The sequence below is a fragment of the Pristiophorus japonicus genome, chromosome 13, assembly GCF_044704955.1.
Source record: "Pristiophorus japonicus isolate sPriJap1 chromosome 13, sPriJap1.hap1, whole genome shotgun sequence".
NCBI classification, from domain to species: domain Eukaryota; kingdom Metazoa; phylum Chordata; class Chondrichthyes; family Pristiophoridae; genus Pristiophorus; species Pristiophorus japonicus.
The window spans coordinates 93,692,136-93,714,459 of record NC_091989.1 but is presented as its reverse complement, the minus strand read 5'-3'; the positions used below and the strand labels follow the sequence as shown (position 1 = coordinate 93,714,459).

Below are 22,324 nucleotides of genomic sequence, written 5' to 3'. Positions count from 1 at the left end.
GCTCCAGCGAAACCCACAGAGAAATTGTACAATGATTTGTGCACACTGGTCCGGGAGCATCTGAACCTGAAGGAAAGCGTTCTGATGGCGAGGTACCAGTTCTACACGTACAAAAGGTCTGAAGGCCAGGAAGTTGCAAGCTATGTCACCGAGCTAAGACGCCTTACAGGACATTGCGAATTTGAAGGACATTTGGAGTACATGCTCAGGGACTTCTTTGTACTTGGCATTGGCCATGAAGTGATACTTCGCAAACATTTGACTGTAGCGACCCCAACCTTGAGTAAAGCCATAGCGATAGCCCAGGCGTTCATTGCCACCGGTGACCATACCAAACAAATCTCTCAGCACATGAGTGCTGCTACAAGTACTGTGCACAAAGTAATGTTGTTTTCGAATCGCAACTTACAGGGCAGGCCTCACATGCCTGCAGTTGCACGTCCGCAGACGTCTCAGCGTCTACCATCAAGGGTGATGAATGCAAGGCAAGTAACACCTTGTTGGTGCTGCGGGGGTGATCATTGTTTCCATTCATGCTGCTTCAAAGGATACGTTTGCAAGGGCTGTGAAACAATGGGAACCTCCAACGCGTGTGCAGGCGAGCTGCAAATCCTGCTAACCCTGCAAACCATCATGTTGCAGAGGAGGATAGATCCATGGCAGATCACGACGAACAAGAGCCTCAGACCGAGGAGGCAGAGGTATATGGAGTGCACACATTTACCACAAAGTGTCCCCCGATAGTGCTGAAGGTTGAATTAATGGACACGGGCACGAGCCAGTCCATTATGTGCAAAAAGACTTTCGATAAATTGTGGTGCAGCAAGGCCTCAAGGCCAGTCCTGACTCCCATTCGCATTAAACTGAGAACTTACACAAAGGAACTGATTCCTGTAATCGGCAATGCTACTGTAAAGGTCTCCTACGATGGAGCGGTGCATAAGCTACCACTCTGGGTGGTACCGGGCGATGGTCCCATGCTGCTTGGCAGGAGCTGGCTAGGAAAGATACGCTGGAACTGGGACGATGTCCGAGCGCTATCGCCCGCTGACGACACTTCGTGTGCCCAGGTCTTAAACAAGTTCCCCTCGCTGTTCGAACCAAGCATCGGGAAATTCCAAGGAGCAAAAGTGCAGATCCACCTAATTCCAGGGGCGTAACCCATCCATCACAAGGCGAGAGCAGTGCCGTACATGATGAGAGAGAGGGTGGAGATCGAGCTGGACCGGCTGCAACGAGAGGGCATCATTTCACCGATCGAATTCAAGAGTGGGCCAATCCGATTGTTCCAGTCCTCAAGAGAGATGGCACCGTCAGAATCTGTGGTGATTACAAAGTAACTATCAAACGTTTCTCCCTGCAGGATCAATACCCACTACCAAAGGCAGACGACCTTTTTGCGACGCTGGCGGGAGGAAAGACGTTCACAAAGCTGGACTTGACCTTGGCCTACATGACGCAGGAGTTGGAGGAATCATCGAAGGGCCTCACCTGCATCAACACGCACAAAGGTGTCTTCATTTACAACAGATGCCTGTTGGGATTCGATCAGCCGCGGCGATATTCCAGAGAAACATGGGAAGCTTACTGAAGTCGGTCCCGCGCACCGTGGTCTTTCAGGACAACATCTTGGTTACAGGTCTGGACACAGTCGAGCATCTGCAAAAGCTGGAGGAGGTTCTTAGTCAGCTCAACTGCGTGGGGCTCCGGTTAAAATACTCGAAGTGCGTTTTCCTGGCGCCTGAAGTGAAGTTCCTGGGGAGAAGAATCGCGGCGGACGGCATCAGGTCCACCGATTCGAAGATGGAGGCAATCGAGAACGCACCGAGGCCACAGAACGTGACGGAGCTGCAGTCGTTTCTAGGACTCCTGAACAATTTTGGTAACTTCTTACCGGGTCTCAGCACACTGTTAGAACCACTACACACCTCACTGCATAAAGGAGATGAATGGATATGGGGTAAAAGCCAAGAAAATGCTTTTGTAAAAGCTAGAAACCTGTTATGCTCACAGTTAAGCAATGCACCCAAAGAGGCGCCACTAAGTTTATGGTATTGGCCTTCCAAACCGTGGTCCAGGGTCCATGTCAACTCTGCAGGCCCGTTCTTAGGTAAAATGTTCCTAGTGGGTTGTAGATGCATACTCCAAATGGATTGAATGTGAGATAATGTCGGAAAGCATGTCCGCTGCCACCAATGAAAGCCTGCGGGCCATGTTTGCCACGCACGGCCTGCCTGATGTCCTTGTGAGCGACAACGGGCCGTGTTTCACCAGTGCCGAGTTCAAAGAGTTCATGATCCGTAATGGGATCAAACATGTTACATCTGCCCCATTCAAACCAGCATCCATTGGTCAGGCAGAGAGAGCAGTGCAAACTATCAAGCAGAGCTTGAAGAGGGTGACTGAAGGCTCACTGCAGACTTGCCTATCCCGAGACCTGCTTAGTTACCGCACGAGACCCCACTAGCTCACTGCGATTCCACCCGCTGAACTGCTCATGAAAAGGGCACTTAAGACAAGGCTCTCATTAGTCCACTCTAATCTACACGAACAGGTAGAGAGCAGGCGGCTTCAACAAAGTACATATCATGATAGCGCATATGTGCCATGTGAAATTGAAATTAATGATGCTGTATTTGTGTTGAACTATGGACAAGGTCCCAAGTGGCTTCCCACACTGTTGTGGCCAAAGAGGGGAGTAGGCTGTTTCGGCTCAAACTTTCAAATGGACTCATCTACAGGAAACACTTGGACCAAGCCAAACTCAGATTCATGAACTATCCAGAGCAACCCACATTAGACCCTACCTTTTTTGACCCCTCAACATACACACCAGTAGCAACCGACACAGCGGTTGACCACGAAGCAGAACCCATCACCTGCAGCAGCCCAGCAGGACTCACCACACCAGGCAGCTCAGCAAGGCCAGCTGCACAGCAGCCCAGCGAGGGCCCAACAAACGACTCACCTAAATCACCACTTGCACCGAGACGATCAACCAGGGAAAGAAAGGCCCCAGATCGACTCACCTTGTAAATAGTTACACTATTGACTTTGGGCGGGGGAGTGTTATATATGTAAACCTGTAACTACTTTGTCTAACCACCAGAGGGCTCATCCCCTGGAGTCCCAAGGGATCCCACAATCCCTTGGGAGCACCTGTACTTAAGGAGGCCTCACAGGCTGGATAGGCACTCTGGAGACCTGCAATAAAAGACTAAGATCACATTTTACTTTGAGCTCACAGTATCTGGTCATTTATCTTTTCCACCCCACCCCCATAAAAGTACAATTGGAAGAGAAAAACCCTCATTCAATTTGACAACTCTTACTTGATGATCTTTATTGTCTTCAGTTGTCAGGCATAAGAAGTATCAAGTAAACAAATCAATCGTGTTTTCTGGCAGTCAAGGTTGCTAAGAAAGAAGGAAAGTGTTACAAATAGGTTCCACTTTGAAGGACATAGTGTAAAAGCATTTTATTTTCTTTCTGCTGAGCTGGCTATGAATAATTCAGCCACTTGGTTGTGTACTGCAATGCCTGAGAGAGCTGGAACAATATATGAAAAAACATAAATGCATCTTCTGGGTTTTATTGTTTCTGTTGAGTTCATTGCACGGAGCTCGAAGTTTTACTCTTTTTGGATGAAGTAATTTGTTTTTTTTTAAGTTCATCTGAACTCCCTAAAACCGCTCAACTGTTAAGCAGACTGTACTGCAAATGCAAATCAGCAAAGCCCCAATGCTGACCCCAGTCTGTGCTGAGTTACCGGATCTCAGCCACTTCAGTTAGCTGGACTCGTAGGATAGAGGGGAAGGAAGTCAACCAAAGTCCCCATTTCTGATTATTACTCGTGCAACAGGAGTAGGCCAATCAGCCCCTCATGCCTGCTCTGTCACTCAATTAGATCATGACTGATCTGTACCTCAACTCCATCTACCTGCCTTTGCTCCATATCCCTTGCTACTCTTCCTTAACAAAAATCTATCAATCTCAATCTTGAAAGCTCCAATTGTCCCCCAGCATCTACAGCCTTTTGGGGAAGGGTGTTCTAGATTTCTACTATCCTTTGTGTGAAAATAAAACTATCCAGTGACTTGAACTCCAAAGAGCATGTGTGAATTTTGTGCCTCGGACTTGGTTGTCATGCCCCCTGTGGTGGAAAAGCCTGCCAGCACTCACCATCTGGGCTCAGACATGTGAAAAGCAGCCAACTGGATGAGGAGCTATGGGCACAAAAGTTAGGAGAGGAGGAAAGAGAAAGGGATAAAATTGGAAAAGAAAAAGAAAAGTCATTTCAACTCCAACCCAAGTAAAATGGGGATATTCATGAATTAACCAGTCTTTAGGGGCTTTCTCTTTGTTCTGATTTTTATGTCAGTCCCATATTTGCACTTGGTCCTCGTGCCTTATGCTGAGCTCAGTGCTTCCGTCGGTCCGGGCAGATTGGGTGGAGCCTACCCTCAGAAAGTAAGGACCATGATGGTTCAAGGGCTGCTGGGAGCATGGAACTCTGCCACTCATCCACACCAGCTCAGCGGCTATTGTCCGCTGAAGATGGGCATGTTGAGGCATGCAGTGGGCCACTGGGAAGGCTCTGAGCTTGCCCCTTAGCATGTTGCCCATACACAGCGGCACAGTTTGGAAGTCGAGGTTGGCTTGCTGAAGAATTGGTTTGGCTCCTCATGCTGCATCTACCCAATGTAAAACCTCAAGTTAGCCCAGCATTCCAGTGGTTTCTGGAAACAGAGAAGGCAACTGCCTACACCCACTCCTGCCTTTCGCTCCTTCCAGACTCATGTTCATCATCATCACTCACAGCCTGTGCCTGTGGCATAAAGAGGACAAACTCTGGCTACACAAACTCAGCTTAGCTCCAGGTCTCTAGTGTATACTCTGGGTACCTTGTGTACACTGCAGATACCTTGTGTGTACTCCGGTTATATAGTGTACACTGCAGATACCGTGTGTAGACTCCAGGAACCTTGTGTACACTGCAGATACCTCGTGTGTACTCCGGATACATAGTGTACACTGCAGATACCTCATGTGTACATAGTGTACACTGCAAATACTGTGTGTATACTCCAGGAACCTTGTGTACACTGCAGATACCTGGGCTGGATTTTCGGTTTCTTGCCGCCTCTGTTTTCGCCCCGGAGGCGGAAAGCATTTCCGGGCAGGCCGCCGGGACATTTGGTGCGGGGTTTTGCGGGGCGCAGAGCAGTATCATCCAGGAGAGGCTATCCGTTGTGCAACGCCCCTGGTTGTGGCACCATCTCGATATTAGTTTAGCGCCCGATCGGTAGCGCGCCCTAGTGGGATCGCCTGGGAAAGCGGGCGGTTCGAACTGTGCCAGTGGCAGTGAGGGAAGGAATATCTACCTGAGGTAAGTGTGATTGTTGCTTATTTTTTTATTTTTGCGATTCATGTAGATGTGGCATCAGTAAGGATTGTTTTTGTTGGGGTTTTTTTTCAGTTTTTTTTTCACGGATGCCTCTCTTAGGGTGCTCCGAGGCCAGCTGTTTAGCTCGGGATTTTCAGTTGCTCAGCTGGCCTAGTGCCCTAAAAGAGGTGTGGAACGTCTCCCATAGCACTCCGCCCAATACTCAGGGCCCAGCTTCCATTTCCCAGCGCAAAATTTACCGTTCCGCCTGGATTAATGCCGCCATAGAGGCGCGACCGAATACGACCCCCTAGTGTATACTCCGGGTACCTAGTGTACACTGCACATACCTCGTGTATACTCCCGGTATCTAGTGCACACTCCATATGCCTCGTGTATACTCCGGGTACATAGTGTACATTGCATGTATCTTGTGTGTACTCCAGGTACCTAGTATGCACTGCATATGCCTCGTGTATACTCCGTATACATAGTGTGCATGACAAATGCCTCGTGTATACTCCGGGTACCTAGTGTACACAGCATATACCTCATGTATACTCTAGATACCACGTGTGCACTGCATATACCTCGTGTATGCTCCGGGTACCTAGTGTACACTGTATATGCTCGTGTATACTCCGGGTACCTAGTGTAAGCTCCGTATACCTCGTGTAAATTTGGGTACCTCATATAAACTCCAGGTACAAAGTGTAAATTTAATATTAAAAACCTGAACAGCTTTTTAAGCATCCATTCTTATAGATTGGAGGACACCTCAAGAAACGAGTGTCCATTGTATGCTGATGTGTGCTGTCTCAGAGCATAGAACTGTGCAGATTCCCAGTGTTCAATGTGTACACCTGTGGATATTCATGCTCTGTCAAGGATAGTTTGGGTTCTTGTCCTGCTCACTGCGTTGTAACAATGGAGCCTGCACTTATGTCGAGTGCAACTTCGACTCTCCCAAACAGACCAACAATCCTAGAACAGATCACAACAGTCCCAGCACAGATCACAAAATCCCATCACAGACCAACAATCCTCGAACAGATCACAACAGTCCCAGCACAGATCACAACAATCCCAGCACAGACCAACAATCCCATCACAGATCACAACAATCCCAGCACAGACCAACAATCCCATCACAGATCACAAAATCCCATCACAGACCAACAATCCCATCACAGATCACAACAATCCCAGCACAGATCACAACAATCCCAGCACAGACCAACAATCCCATCACAGATCACAACAATCCCATCGCAGAACAACAATCCCATCACAGACCAACAATCCTATTACAGATCACAACAATCCTATCACAGACCAACAATCCCATCACAGATCACAGGCCTGCACTGGAGCAGAATCCTAAATATAGGAATCTGAGTGGCATTTCCTTGAAATCACAGAAATGTAAAGCTCATTACCATCCAAGCCCCGATCGGTATTTCCTGTCCAAACGTGGCCAATTCTTCAAGTGCAGTGACAGAGATGGTCAAATGAAGGAAATTGATGCGCACACACCCCAGAACCCGCTCCTTACCTCAAAAAGACAGCTGCAACTGTGACCTTTCATCAGCTGGCTGTGGTGCAACTCGCCAAGGCAACTGTGAAACCAACATCTGTCGAAATCGTGTTTGTCACGACCTCTCTTCCCTGCTCTCCTGTCAAACACTGGGCTTTCAGAGAATGCGTGCCTCAGCCTCTTTGTTCCAGGGTTATCAGTCATCTTATTGAGCAGTAAAACGTCACTCTGCTGCCAAGAATTTCCTCAGCATTTGAGCCCAGAGATGCCCAAAGTGAGGGTGCATACCAACTACGTGGCTTTAAACGATGGCGGAATGTTGGGCGTAAGTGAGTTACAAAAGTAGCTACACTACGCCCAAGTCTCCTCGACCTGTTGCAGTGGTCCATCAAATCCTCCACCCAAACGAATCTCCTCCCACAATACTGGCCACGCCCCGACTCTCTAATGTGAGTGGCCTCTCATTGCACTTGTTCAGAGGATCTCTTCACATTGCGACCAGATTTTCAGGCTCAGCAGGACTCACAGTCATTCTTCTGGTTTTACTGCAATTTTTTTTTTACATTTGTCATGTATTCAACTATCATTGTAACCCTTGTATAAGCTGACCTAAGTTGTACACCTTGAGAACACTGACCACAGGGGGCGAACTTGTGGGAGACACTCCGAACCTGGACTTTTCCGGAAAAAAAGGGGAAGCTCCACCCACCATCTGTCTCTTGAGTTCTTGGTAATAAAGGTAACTGGTCACAGAGTGACTTTCTCTCAAGTGTGTATTTATACTGTATAGTAAGAACATATCATTGGCGACGAGGAACTGGGATTTAAACCACGCGAGCATGGCCACTAGCAGCACAGAAGGAGAGGTACTGTGTTGGTGATGATTGAGACGACTTTATTGAGAGACTACAGCAAAGTTTTGTCACTAAGGATTGGTTGGGACAGGATTCGGCCGACAAACGCAGGGCTCATCTCCTGACGGTTTGTGGATCCAGAACGTACTCCCTGATGAAGGACCTTCTAGCGCCAGAGAAGCCGGCGGACAAGACATTCGAAGAGCTCAGTAAGTTGATCGCGGAACACCTTAAACTGGTGAGCAGCATGCACATGGCGAGACATCAGTTTTACATGCACCGGCGGCGAGAAGGACAAAGCGTTCCAGACTTCGTGGCAGATCTCCGGCGACTGGCGAGCCTATGTAAGTTCCCAGATACATGCAGAGCGGAGATGCTGCGACACTTTTTTATTGAGGGCATCGGGCACGCTTTCAGGAAATTGATTGATACCAAAGACTTGACCTTGGAAGTGGTAGCTCTGATAGCCCAGACAATTATCTTGGGGAGGAAGAGACCAGAATGATTTATGGCAAAAATCTTGGCTCAAATGCGGCAAACGATCAGGGAGTCAACATTGTTAACGCGGCACACAGTTCTCTCGGCAGACAAGGGCAATCGGACAGGCCCCAGCATGTAGTTGAACCCAAAGAGGGAATTCAACAGAGACAGTGGCTAGCTGAACGGCAATTCATGCCATCACAATGGACAATGGGACCATCAACACCTGTTAATGGAGCGCTTAAGGACAGTTACAGAGACAGTCAGAGACGATCGACTGGTAATGGACCTTTTGTTTCCAACAATGGGGCCTTCAGCTCATGCTGGAGGTGTGGAGGCCCACAACTTGCAGGTATCAGCAATATACCTGCAGAAACTGCAACGTCAGCGGTCACTTGGCGCATATGTTCAGGAAGCCTGCAGCCAGGTTGATGTACGAGGAGGACGGGTCCAATGTAAGCCCTACGAGGACAAATGAACACTGGGGGAAATCACTGGAAGCTGAACTTCAGCGAGTTCATGTGGAGCACATATACAGCTCATATACCAGGACGCCACCGATAATGATGAAAGTGCTCCTCAATGGCATCCCAGTATTAATGGAGCTAGACACGGGGGCCAGCCAGTCCCTGATGAGTATCAAACAGTTCGAAAGGTTGTGGGTGTCCAAGGCCAGGAGGCCAAAATTAATGCCAATTGACGCACTGCTGTGGACATATACAAAGGAGGTCATTCCGGTGCTAGGCAGCGCCACGGTAGTCGTGACCCACAGAGTTTTGGAGAACAGGTTGTCACTCTGGATTGTCCCGGGGGATGGTCCCGCACTACTGGGGAGGAGTTGGCTTGCTGTCATGAACTGGAAATGGGGCGATGTCAATGCAATTTCTTCTGTGGAGCGAGGATCATGCTCACAGGTCCTGGACAAATTTGACTCATTATTTCAACCCGGCATTGGCACTTTCATGGGTACCATGGTAGTGATTCACGTAAACCCGGACGCCAGGCCAGTACACCACAAGGCCAGAGCGGTGCCGTACGTGATGCGGGAAAAGATAGAATGCGAATTGGACCGCCTGCTGAGGGAAGGCATCACCTCGCCAGTCGAATTCAGTGAATGGGCAAACCCGATCATGCCGATGCTCAAGGCGGATGGGTCGGTCAGGATATGTAGCGATTACAAGGCCACCATCAATCGGGTGTCATTCCAAGACCAGTACCCGCTACCGAGAGCGAAGGACCTCTTTGCGACGCTATTCGGTGGCAAACTTTTTTCAAAATTGGACCTGACCTCAGCTTACATGACCCAGGAGCTGGCGAGTGAGTCGAAGAAGCTGACCACCATCACAACACACAAGGGATTGTTTGAGTACAACAGATGTCCATTCGGGATTCGTTCAGCCAGTGCGATCTTTCAGCGAAATATGGAAAGCCTCCTCAAGTCGATTCCAAGGACAGTGGTTTTTCAAGACGACATCCTCATCACGGGTCGCGATACTGAAGAACACCTCCACAAGCTGGAGGAGGTGCTATGCAGACTTGACCGGGTAGGGCTGCAACTGAAAAAAGGCAAAGTGCATCTTCTTAGCTCCAGATGCTGAACTCCTGGGGGTGAGGGTAGCAGCAGACGGGATCAGCCCTACTGCGTCCAAGACGGAAGCGATCCAGAGAGCACCCAGACCCCATAACACGATGGAGCTGCGTTTGTTCCTGGGGCTCCTGAACTATTTTGGGAACTTTCTTCCCAAATTGAGCACGCTGTTAGAGCCGCTACACATGCTCCTATGCAAAGGTTGTGATTGGATCTGGGGGGACAGCCAGGAAAGGGCTTTTAATAGAGCACGCAATTTGTTATGCTCCAACAAACTGTTAACGTTATATGACCCGAGTAAGAAACTAGTTTTAACGTGAGATGCGTCGTCCTATGGTGTCGGGTGTGTGTTGCAGCATGTGAATGCCAATGGTCAGTTACAGCCGGTAGCTTATGCCTCCAGAAGTCTGTCCCAGGCAGAAAGGGGCTATGGGATGGTAGAAAAGGAAGCGCTAACATGTGTATATGCAGGAAAAAATGCACCTATACTTGTTTGGCAGGAAATTTGAGCTGAAGACGGATCACAAACCCTTAACGTCCCTTTTGGCCGACAACAAGGCCATAATTCCGAATGCATCGGCCCGCATACAGAGGTGGGCACTTACGTTAGCCGCCTATGACTACACAATTCGGCACAGACCGGGCACTGAAAACTGTGCCGATGCACTCAGCAGGCTACCACTAGCCACCACTGAGGGGGCAGCTGAGCATGATGCTGAGATGGTCATGGCTGTTGAAGCTTTCAAAAGCGAAGGCTCACCTGTGACAGCCCATCAGATTAAAGTCTGGACAAATAAAAACCCGCTACTGTCTTTAGTTAAGAAATGTGTCCTGAATTGGGACTGGGCAGCCACGTACGGGGCATGCCCTGAGGAGTTTAAACCGTTTCATAGGCGCAAGGATGAACTCTCGATTCAGGCCGATTGCCTACTGTGGGGAAACCGAGTAGTCATGCCCCAGAAGGGCAGAGAGATCTTTATCAGAGAACTTCACAATGAGTACCCGGGCATTGTTGTGATGAAGGCAATTGCCAGGTCACACATTTAGTGGCCAGGGATGATACATACCTGGAACTTTGTGCTCGCAGGTGCAACACGTGTGCTCAGCTGGGCAACGCACCCAGGGAAGCCCCCCTTAGCCCCTGGTCCTGGCCCGCTAAGCAATGGTCACGCATCCATGTGGACTACGCAGGTCCTTTCATGGGAAAAATGTTTTTGGTTGTAGTATACGCCTACTCCAAATGGATTGAGTGTGCCATTTTAAATTCAAGCACATCCTCTGCCATGGTCGAAAGTCTACGGGCAATGTTCGCCGCCCATGGTCTACCGGACGTCTTGGTCAGAAGCAATGAATTCCAGGACTTCATATAGGCAATGGAATATACCATGTCAGAATGGCACCGTTCAAGCTGGCCTCAAACGGCCAGGCGGAAGGAGCAGTGCAGATAATCAAACAGGGGCTGCTCAGAATCCAAGAGGGTTCCCTAGAAAGCCACTTATCATACCTCCTGTTGGGCAATAGATCACGACTACACTCGCTCCCAGGGATTCCACCCGCAGAGCTGCTAATGAAAAGGATGCTCAAAACCAGGTTATCCCTTATACACCCTACTATGAAAGAAATTGTTGAGAGCAGGCATCAGTCACAATGTGACTACCATGACAGGAGGGCGCGATGTATTGATGTCAATGACCCTGTTTTTGTCCTTAATTACGCTGCAGGGCTCAAATGGCTTGCAGGCACTGTGATTGCCAAAGAGGGGAATAGGGTTTTGGTAGTTAAACTTACCAATGGACAAATCTGTCGCAAACACGTGGATCAAACTAAAAAGAGTTTCAGCAACCCCATAGAAGAAGCAGAGGAAGAACACGACGTAGAGTTTACTCCACCACAGGTGACCGAACACCGGAACCAAATGGAGGAGAGCCCAGTCACTGTGGGCAGTCCGGACAGGCCTGAGGCACCGCTAATCAGGCGCTTCTACAAGGGAGCGTAAAGCATTAGAGAGATTTAACCTCTGATCCAAATCAGACTTTGGGGGGGGAGGTGATGTCATGTATTCAACTATCATTGTAACCCATGTATAAGCTGACCTAAGTTGTACACCTTGAGAACACTGACCACAGGGGGCAAACTTGTGGGAGACACTCCTAACCTGGACTCTCAGGTATAAAAGGGGAAGCTCCACCCTCCTTCATCACTTGAGGTCTTGGTAATAAAGGTAACTGGTCACAGAGTGACTTTCTCTCAACTGTGCATTTATACTGTATAGTAAGGACATTTCAACATTTATCCTCACTCTGTATTTCCGGTTTTATTAATGCATTGTTATGGCATAAATATCAGTTGCATTAAAAATGGAAAAGCTTCCCCGATTGCAGGTTCCTGCTGTGCCTGATGTGCGTGAATGATGGTGAAATTAGTTAAAAATTTAAATTCTTGCACCAAAAGAAGAATTACACGGTGTGGAATCGGCACTCTCCACAGATTTACGCCCGTTTTAAGTTCGGGTGTAGTCTGCTGAGATTGGGAGAATACTTAGGCCTAACTTGACATTGGCAAAATGGTGCGACAGTGAGTGGATTCTCGGGTCTAAATTCAGGGTTGCACCCGCGGTGGTCACTTGAGGTCTGCACATCGTGTAGTGCTCATGCTTCATCTCCTGTTGTTCAACAGATGCAAAAACAAATCTACTTTCTTGACACTTTAGCAATTTATGAACCAAGGGCGATAACAAGTAATATACAGCAAAAAAAAGCTCGCAGGGTTGATTTTTCATGGAGCCTCACTCACCAAATACATATAATTGGGAAATTAAAGCGGCTCTGCCTGCAGTTTGCTGTCCATTGCAATCGTTTGATGGACAGAAGAAGAAAGGAAGGCCTTGCATTTCTCTAGCACCTTTCATAACCTCAGGACGCTTTACAGTCAATGAAATACTTTTGAAGTATAGTTACTGTTGTAATGTAGGAAACCAGGCAGCCAATTTGTGCACAGCAAGCTCCCACAAACAGCAATGTCACCATGACCGGATCATCTGTTTCAGTCTTATTGGTTGAGGGATAAATTTTGGCCAGGATACCGGGGAGAGCTCTCTTCTGCTTTTCTTCGAAATAGTGCCAATGGAACTTTTACAACTTGAGAGAGCAGACGGGGCCTCAGTTTAACTTCCCATCCAAGAGACAGGACCTCCGACAGTGCAGCAGACCCTCAGTACTATACTGGAGTGTCAGCCTAGATTTATGCACTCAAGTCTCTGGAATAGTGTTGTGTTCCTAACACAGATGAGATTGCACACAGGGAGGTTAAAGTAACAGTGACCTCAGTCTTTATGAAGACACTCCAGAGTGAGTAACAGGCTTTTGGGGCCGGCTTATATACAATGCTCCCAAGGGATGTTGGGATCCCTTGGGACTTCAGGGGATGCGCTCCCTGGTGGCGGAACATGGGAGTGCATGCTTTACAGATACACAACATCACTCCCCACCCCCCCCCCCCAAAGTCAAAGTGAAAACTATTTACAAGGTGAGACGGTCGGGAGCTTTTCTTTCCCTGGTGGACTGCTGGTGTGTTGGCTGTGCCCTCGCTGGGCTGGTTTGTTGTTGGCCCTGCAGGGCTCCTGGGTGAGCCTGGCCTTACTGGGCTGTTGGACTCGATTCGATGGATTCGATTTTCTGGTCCGGCGTGGTGTCGTTGATCTTTTGGGTGTGTGTTGTGGGCTCGAAAAAGTTGGTGTCTGCTGTGGGTTGTTCAGGACAGTCTGTGAACCGCAGCCTCGTTTGGTCTAGGTGCTTTCTGCAAATTTGTCCATTGTCGAGTTTGACTAAAAATACCCTACTCCCTTCTTTGGCTATCACCATGCCCGCGATCCACTTGGGACCATGTCCATAGTTTAGCACATACACAGGGTCATTCAGATCAATTTCCCGTGACACAGTGGCGCAACCACCCTTTACATTTTGTTGCTGCCGCCTGCTCTCTACCTGATCATGCAGGTTGGGGTGAACCAGCGAGAGTCTGGTTTTAAGTGTCCTTTTCATGAGTAGCTCAGCTGGGGGCACCCCTGTGAGCGAGTGGGGTCTCGTGCGGTAGCTGAGCAGTACTCGGGACAGGCGGGTTTGGAGTGAGCCTTCTGTGACTCGTTTGAGGCTCTGTTTGAAACATAGAAACATAGAAAATAGGTGCAGGAGTAGGCCATTCGGCCCTTTTGCCTGGCTCAAAAAGGGAAGGAAATTTGTTTAGAACCTGCGTACATGAGGCCTCATCGACGTGTGATAGCGCTCGAATGTCATTCCAGTTGCGGCGGATTTTGCCCAGCCAGCTCCTTCCAAGCAGTGTGGGGCCATCGCTCGGGACAATCCAGAGTGGCAGTTCATGCACCGTGCCCTCGTAAGTGACCTTGACCATGGCGCTGCCCAGGACAATGATAAGCTCTTTGGTATACGTTCTCAGTTTCGTGTGGATGGGGCTCAGGGCTGGTCTGAGTGCCTTGTTGCACCACAGTCTCTCAAACATCTTTTTACTCATGATGGATTGGCTAGCGCCAGTGTCAAGTTCCATGGCTACAGGTAAGCCATTCAATTTTACGTTTAGCATTACAGGTGGGCATTTTGTTGAAAATGTGTGCACCCCGTGTACTTCAGCATCTGCCTCCTCTCTCTGAGGCTCGATATTGCTTTGGTCCACCATGGACCGATCTCCCTCTGCCACGTGGTGGTTAGCAGGTTTTGCAGAGCTTGCAGCTCGACTGCAAGCTTGTTGGAGGTGCCCCATTGTTCCACAGCTCTTGCAAACATACCCTTTGAAGCAGCATGAATAGGCTGAATGGAAGCCTCCACAATGCTAACAAGGTGTGAATTGCCTTGATTCACCCTTTGTTGCGGACTCTGAGTCATCTGGGTCACCTGAGTCCTGCTGGCCGTTGCGGACTCGTGGGTTCTGCCCTGTATATTTCTGCTCGCAAACACAGTTCCAGTTAATTTATGAACATTGCTAGCACTTGTGTGCTGAGAGATTTGTTTGGTGTTATCACTGGTGGACATAAATGCCTGTGCTATCGCAACGGCCTTACTGAGGGTCGGTGTCTCTACAGTCAAAAGTTTTCATAGGATGGTCTCGTAACCAGTGCCCAGTACAAAAAAGTCTCCGATCATTTGCTCCAGGTAGCCATCAAACTCACATTGTCCTGCAAGTCGCCTTAGCTCGGTGACCTAGCTCGCCACTTCCTGACCTTCAGATCGCTGGCACATGTAGAACCAATACCTCGCCATCAGCACGCTCTCCCTCGGGTTAAGATGCTCCCGACCCAGTGTACACAGCTCCTCATACGACTTATCTGTGGGTTTCACCAGAGCCATAAGTTTCTTCATGAGGTTGTAGGTCGGTGCCCCGCAGACCGTGAGGAGGACCGCTCTCCTTTTTGCAGCGCTTCCTTTTCCGTCCAGCTCGTTGGCTACAAAGTACTGGTCTAACCGTTTGACATAGGCTTCCCAGTCCTCACCCTCCGAGAACTTCTCCAGGATGCCCACAGTTTGCTACATCTTTGTGTTGGATTCGTACACTCATCGCCAGTTGTTGTGTTCCTAACACAGATGAGACCGCACACAGGGAGGTTAAAGTAACAGTGACCTCAGTCTTTATTAAGGCACTCCAGAGTGAGTAACAGGCTTTCGGGGCCGGCTCATATACAGTGCTCCCAAGGAATGCTGGGATCAGGGGATGCGCTTCCTGGTGGCGGAACATGAGAGTGCATGCTTTACAGATATACAACAAAAAGGACTTGAACCCCTGACTTTATGACTCAGAGGCAAAAGTGCTGCCCACTGAGCCACGGCTGACTCTCACGGGTCATGCCCACAATTTCCTGATATGTGGGGCTAGCAGACAAAACCACCACAGCACAAGCCCCAGCCTGCACTCGGAATATTAGTCCTAATACGTATATACAGTCTGGGAACTTTGAGACAAGCAGTTCTTATTCCTTCTTGCAATGGGGCAATGTTTTAGGCTGCAACATTCACATAGTTTCTTCTCGTGTCCCCTGTAAGTAAAATGTGGTCTTTATCTACAGGGGGCTGGAATACAAAGTGGAGGATGTTATGCTTCAGTTGTCCAGGGCCTTGGTTGGACCCCATCTGGAGTACTATAATAAAAACAGAAAATGCTGGCAGCACTCAGCAGGTCAGCATCTGTGAAAGAGAAAGAGAGTTCATAGAATGATACAGCACAGAAGGAAGCCTGTGCCGGCTCTTTGAAAGAGCAATCCAGTTAGTCCTATTACCCTGCCCTTTCCCCATAACCATGCACATTTTTCTCCCTCAAGCAATGTTCCCTTCACATAGAAACATAGAAAATAGGTGCAGGAGTAGGCCATCTAGCCCCTTGAGCCTGCTCTGCCACTCAACAAGATCATGGCTGATCTGGCCGTGGACTCAGCTCCACTTACCCGCCCGCTTCCCATAACCCTTAATTCCCTTATTGATTAAAAATCGATCTATCTGTGATATGAATACATTCAATGAGCTAGCCTCAACTGCTTCCCTGGGCAGAGAATTCCACAGATTCACAACCCTCTGGGAGAAGAAATTCCTTCTCAACTCGGTTTTAAATTGGCTCCCCCGTATTTTGAGTCTGTGCCCCCTAGTTCTAGTCTCCCCAACCAGTGGAAACAACCTCTCTGCCTCTATCTTGTCTATCCCTTTCATGATTTTAAATGTTTCTGTAAGATCACCCCTCATCCTTCTGAACTCCAGCGAGTAAAGACCCAGTCTACTCAATCTATCATCATAAGGTAACCCCCCTCATCTCCGGAATCAGCCGAGTGAATCGTCTCTGTAACCCCTCCAAAGCCAGTATATCCTTCCTTACGTAAGGTGACCAAAACTGCACGCAGTACTCCAGGTGCGGCCTCACCAATACCCTATACAGTTGCAGCAGGACCTCCCTGCTTTTGTACTCCATCCCTCTCGCAATGAAGGCCAACATTCCATTCGCCTTCCTGATTACCTGCTGCACCTGCAAACTAACTTTTTGGGATTCATGCACAAGGACCCCCAGGTCCCTCTGCACCGCAGCATGTTGTAATTTCTCCCCATTCAAATAATATTCCCTTTTACTGTTTTTTTTCCCAAGGTGGATGACCTCACATTTTCCGACATTGTATTCCATCTGCCAAACCTTAGCCCATTTGCTTAACCTATCTAATTCTCTTTGCAGCCTCTCTGTGTCCTCTGCACAACCCGCTTTCTCACTAATCTTTGTGTCGATTTCTTTCTACTTCTTTTTTGCTTCCTCACCCTGCTGCAGCTGCACCAACTGGCCTTTATCGGCCGCTCCGACGTCCCGCTGCTCGGACTGCCTCCTCTCCTCGACGTTGGGCTTTTATAGGCTGCTCCGACGTCCCGCTGCTCGGACTGCCTCCTCTCCTCGACGTTGGGCTTTTATAGGCTGCTCCGACGTCCCGCTGCTCGGACTGCCTCCTCTCCTCGACGTTGGGCCTTTATCGGCCGCTCCGACGTCCCGCTGCTCGGACTGCCTCCTCTCCTCGACGTTGGGCTTTTATAGGCTGCTCCGACGTCCCACTGCTCGGACTGCCTCCTCTCCTCGACGTTGGGCTTTTATAGGCTGCTCCGACGTCCCGCTGCTCGGACTGCCTCCTCTCCTCGACGTTGGGCTTTTATAGGCTGCTCCGACGTCCCGCTGCTCGGACTGCCTCCTCTCCTCGACGTTGGACTTTTATAGGCTGCTCCGACGTCCCGCTGCTCGGACTGCCTCCTCTCCTCGACGTTGGGCTTTTATAGGCTGCTCCGACGTCCCGCTGCTCGGACTGCCTCCTCTCCTCGACGTTGGACTTTTATAGGCTGCTCCGACGTCCCGCTGCTCGGACTGCCTCCTCTCCTCGACGTTGGACTTTTATAGGCTGCTCCGACATCCCACTGCTCGGACTGCCTCCTCTCCTCGACGTTGGGCCTTTTTAGACCTCCTCTGGGCTAACCCGTGGCTCGGACTGCAGCTTCGGCTCACCGGCTTTGATATAGGAAAAATCGTGCATGCGCGGTATTTTGAATGAACCACGCAACCCCTTAAAGGGGCCAAGCCTGACATCAGTTGTGGGGAAAAAGTTGGAATCAGTCATTAAGGCTGAAATAGCAGCACATTTGGAAAGCAGTAATAGGATTGATCCAAGTCAGTATGGATTTATGAAGGGGAAATCATGCTTGACAAATCTTCTGGAATGTTTTGAGGATGTAACTCCTAGAGTGGACAGGGGAGAACCAGTGGATGTGGTATATTTGGACTTTCAAAAGGCTTTTGACAAGGTCCCACACAAGAGATTGGTGTGCAAAATCAAAGCACATGGTATTGGGGGTAATGTACTGACGTGGATAGAGAAATGGTTGGCAGACAGGAAGCAGAGAGTCGGGATTAACGGATCCTTTTCAGAATGGCAGGCAGTGACTAGTTGAGTGCCACAGGGCTCAGTACTGGGACCCCAGCTCTTTACAATATATATTAATGGTTTGGATGATGGAATTGAGTGTAATTTCTCCAAGTTTGCAGATGACACTAAACTGGGTGGCGGTGTGAGCTGTGAGGAGGATGCTAAGAGGCTGCAGGGTGATTTGGACAGGTTAGGCGAGTGGGCAAATACATGGTAGATGCACTATAATGTGGATAAATGTGAGGTTATCCACTTTGGGGGCAAAAACACGAAGGCAGAATATTATCTGAATGGCGGCAGATTAGGAAAAGGGGAGGTGCAGCGAGACCTCGGTGCCATGATTCATCAGTCATTGAAGGTTGACATGCAGGTACAGCAGGCAGTGAAGAAGGCAAATGGTATGTTGGCCTTCATAGGAAGGGGATTTGAGTGTTGGAGCAGGGAAGTCTTACTGCAATTGTATGGGGCCTTGTTGAGGCCCCACCTGGAATATTGTGTTCAGTTTTGGTCTCCTAATCTGAGGAAGAACGTTCTTGCTGTTGAGGAAGTACAGCGGAGGTTCACCAGACTGATTCCCGGGATGGCAGGACTGACATATGAGGAGAGACTGGATCGACTGGGCCTGTATTCACTGGAGTTTAGAAGGATGAGAGGGGATCTCATAGAAACATATAAAATTCTGACGGGACTGGACAGGTTAGATGCAGGAAGAATGTTCCCGATGTTGGGAAAGTTCAGAACCAGGGGACATAGTCTTAGGATAAGGGGTAAGCCATTTAGGACTGAGATGAGGAGAAACTTCTTCACTCAGAGAGTTGTTAACCTATGGAATTCCCTACTGCAGAGAGTTGTTGATGCCAGTTCATTGGATATATTCAAGAGGGAGTTAGATATGGCCCTTGCGGCTAAAGGCATCAAGGAGTATGGAGAGAAAGCAGGAAAGGGTTACTGAGGGAATGATCAGCCATGATCTTATTGAATGGTGGTGCAGGCTCGAAGGGCCGAATGGCCTACTCCTGCACCTATTTTCTATGTTTCTATGCACCCAAAAAAATTAAAGGGAACATTGTCTTCGATTCCCTTTTGAAATTTATCATTGAATCTGCTTCCACCAGCCTTTCAGTCAGTGTGTTCCAGATGATGACAACTCACTGTGTAAAAAAATTCTCCTCATCTCCCCTCTGGTTCTTTTGCCAATGACCTTAAATCTGTGTCCTCTGGTTATGACTCTTCTGCCACTGGAAATAGTTTCTCCTTATTTACTCTATCAAAACACTTCATGATTTTATTAACCATTACTTTTCCAAATGCCATTTAATTTTGTCTTGGATTATTGGGCTCAGTTTTCCCTATAGCTGCTTTTTGGCGTATTTGAAGAGTTACGCCCATTTTTTGGGGGTCCCAAGTACGGCAAAAAAATTTTTTCCAAGTTTCCCCGTTTGATTTCTTCATTTTGGCACCGCCTAGCCTGTCATCTAATTTTGGGGGTGGAGCCTTGATCTGCGCCAAAAGGATTGGGTTGCCACGGTAACCAGGGACACAATATAGGCTGAGGCTGGAAAGTGAAACATACAGCCAGCTCACAGCAACCTGCACAAGCACATTACGCATTGCAGCAATTTACCAAGCACAAGCACATTACAGCAACTTACCTCTATTAAATTATTAAAGTCCCCCTCCTGATGCCGGTGCCGGTCCCCGCTCCTACCTCAGGCCGAAGGACCTCCCGGTGCCAGTCCCGGTCCCCACACCTATCATTGGCCAAATGGCCTCCCGGTCCCCGCACCTATCCCAGGCCGAATGGCCTCCCTCCCAGTCTCTGCACCTATCCCAGACCCAATGGCCTCCCTCCTTGTTTCCGCACCTATCCAAGGCCAAATGGCCTCCTCCCTCCCGGTCACGGTACCTACCCCTGGCCGAATGGCCTCTCGGTCCCCACACCTATCCCAGACCGAATGGCCTCCTTCCCAGTCCCTGCACCTATCCCAGACCGAATGGCCTCCTCCCGGTCCCCGCACCTATCCCAGACCGAATGGCCTCCTCCCTCCCGGTCCCCACACCTATCCTAGACTGAATGGTCTCCTTCCCAGTCCCTGCACCTATCTCAGACCGAATGGCCTCCTTCCCAGTCCCTGCACCTATCCCAGACCGAATAGCCTCCTCCCGGTCCCCACACCTATCCCAGACCGAATGGCCTCCTCCCGGTCCCCGCACCTATCCCAGACTGAATGGCCTCCTCCCTCCCGGTCACTGCACCTATCCCAGACCGAATGGTGTCCTCCATCCCGGTCCCCGCACCTATCCCAGACCGAATGGCCTCATCCCTCCTTGTTCCCGCACCTATCCCAGACCGAATGGCCTCCTCCCGGTCCCTGCACCTATCCCAGACCGAATGGTGTCCTCCCTCCCAGTCCCCGCACCTATCCCAGACCGAATGGCCTCCTCCCTCCTTGTTCCCACACCTATCCCAGACCGAATGGCCTTCTCCCTTCCGGTCCCTGCACCTATCCCAGGCCAAATGGCCTCTCGGTCCCCACACCTATCCCAGACCGAATGGCCTCCTTCCCAGTCCCTGCACCTATCCCAGACCGAATGGCCTCCCTCCTTGTTCCTGCACCTATCCCAGACCGAATGGCCTCCCTCCTTGTTCCCGCACCTATCCCAGACCGAATGGCCTCCTTCCCAGTCCCTGCACCTATCCCAGACTGAATGGCCTCCTTCCCAGTCCTTGCACCTATCCCAGACCGAATGGCCTCCCTCCTTGTTCCCACACCTATCCCAGACCGAATGGCCTCCTCCCTCCTGGTCCACACACCTATCCCAGGCCAAATGGCCTTCTCCCTCCCAGTCCCCACAACTAACTATACCCGAAAGGCTTCCCTCACTCTCTCCCACTCTCTCTTATCTTTCCTGTTGCTGCTGTCTGGGCATCTGCTGTGCTGATTTCCTTAACTCACCAGAAGGTTTTTCTGCAGAGGCCACATAAGAAGAACTGGAGTAACTCTGAAGTGGCCAAACTTCCCTAAATGGCCAGAATTGGCGCAGGTGGCAGATTCCGCCTCCTTTGACTGAAAAAAAACTAATCTAAAAAAATCGTAACTAACTGAGTTACGCTGGTGCAAATTGATTGGGGAAACTTGTATTTTTTAACTTGAGGCAAAAAAAGCGGCATGTGCCAAAAAAAAGGCACAAATCACTGGTGAAAATTGAGCCCATTGTCTCTAAAGATCCCCCACGTTAGACTGACTGGCCTGTAGTTGCTGGGTTTATCCCTCTCCACTTTTTTGAACAGAGGTGTACTGTTTGTAGTCCTCCAGGCCTCTGGCACCATTTCCCCATCTAAGGAGGATTGGAAGATTGTGGTCAGAGCTTCCGCTATTTCCACCCATAGTTCCCTCAGCAACCCAGGATACATCCCATCCGGGTCAAGTGACATTTCTATTTTGAGTGTTGCCAACCTTTTAAGTACCTTCTCTTTGTCTATTTTTATGCCATCTAATTTATCTACTGCCTTCTTCTTTACTGTGACATTGGCAGCATCCTCTTCTTTAGTGTAGACAGATGCCTCCACAAGAAGATTTCTTTTTTGGTCCCTAATCGGCCCCACCCTTCCTTTGACCACCCTTTTACTATTTGCAATTTAAAAAAGACTTTTAGTTCCCATTTATCTTACCCGCTAATCTATTCTCATACACTCTTTTATTTCCTTTTTCAGTTCTCCCCTGTACTTTTTGTATTTAGCTTGGTTCTCTACTGAATTATGATCCTGAGATTTATCATAAGCCTTTTTCTGTTTCATTTTAAACTCTGTATTTAGTCATCAAGGGAGCTCTGGCTTTGGATGCCTTTCGTTTCCCTCCTGTGGGAATGTGTCTAGTTTGTACCCAAACTATCTCCTCTTTGAAGACTCATTTAACTGTTTTACCTGACAATCTTTGATTCTAATCCACCTGTGTCATATCCCTTTTCAACTCACTGAAATTAGTCCTCCTACAGTTGTGTATTTTCACATTTGATTTTTCCTTGTCCTTTTCCATAA

At 49.1% G+C, this 22,324-nt stretch overlaps 1 protein-coding gene across 1 annotated transcript in view; it reads left to right on the top strand.

Moving 5' to 3' along the window:
- LOC139278706 (RNA-binding Raly-like protein) overlaps positions 1-22,324 on the top strand; it is a 1,090,435-nt gene that overhangs the window by 106,408 nt on the left and 961,703 nt on the right. The gene's annotated exons all lie outside the window — the stretch shown is intronic.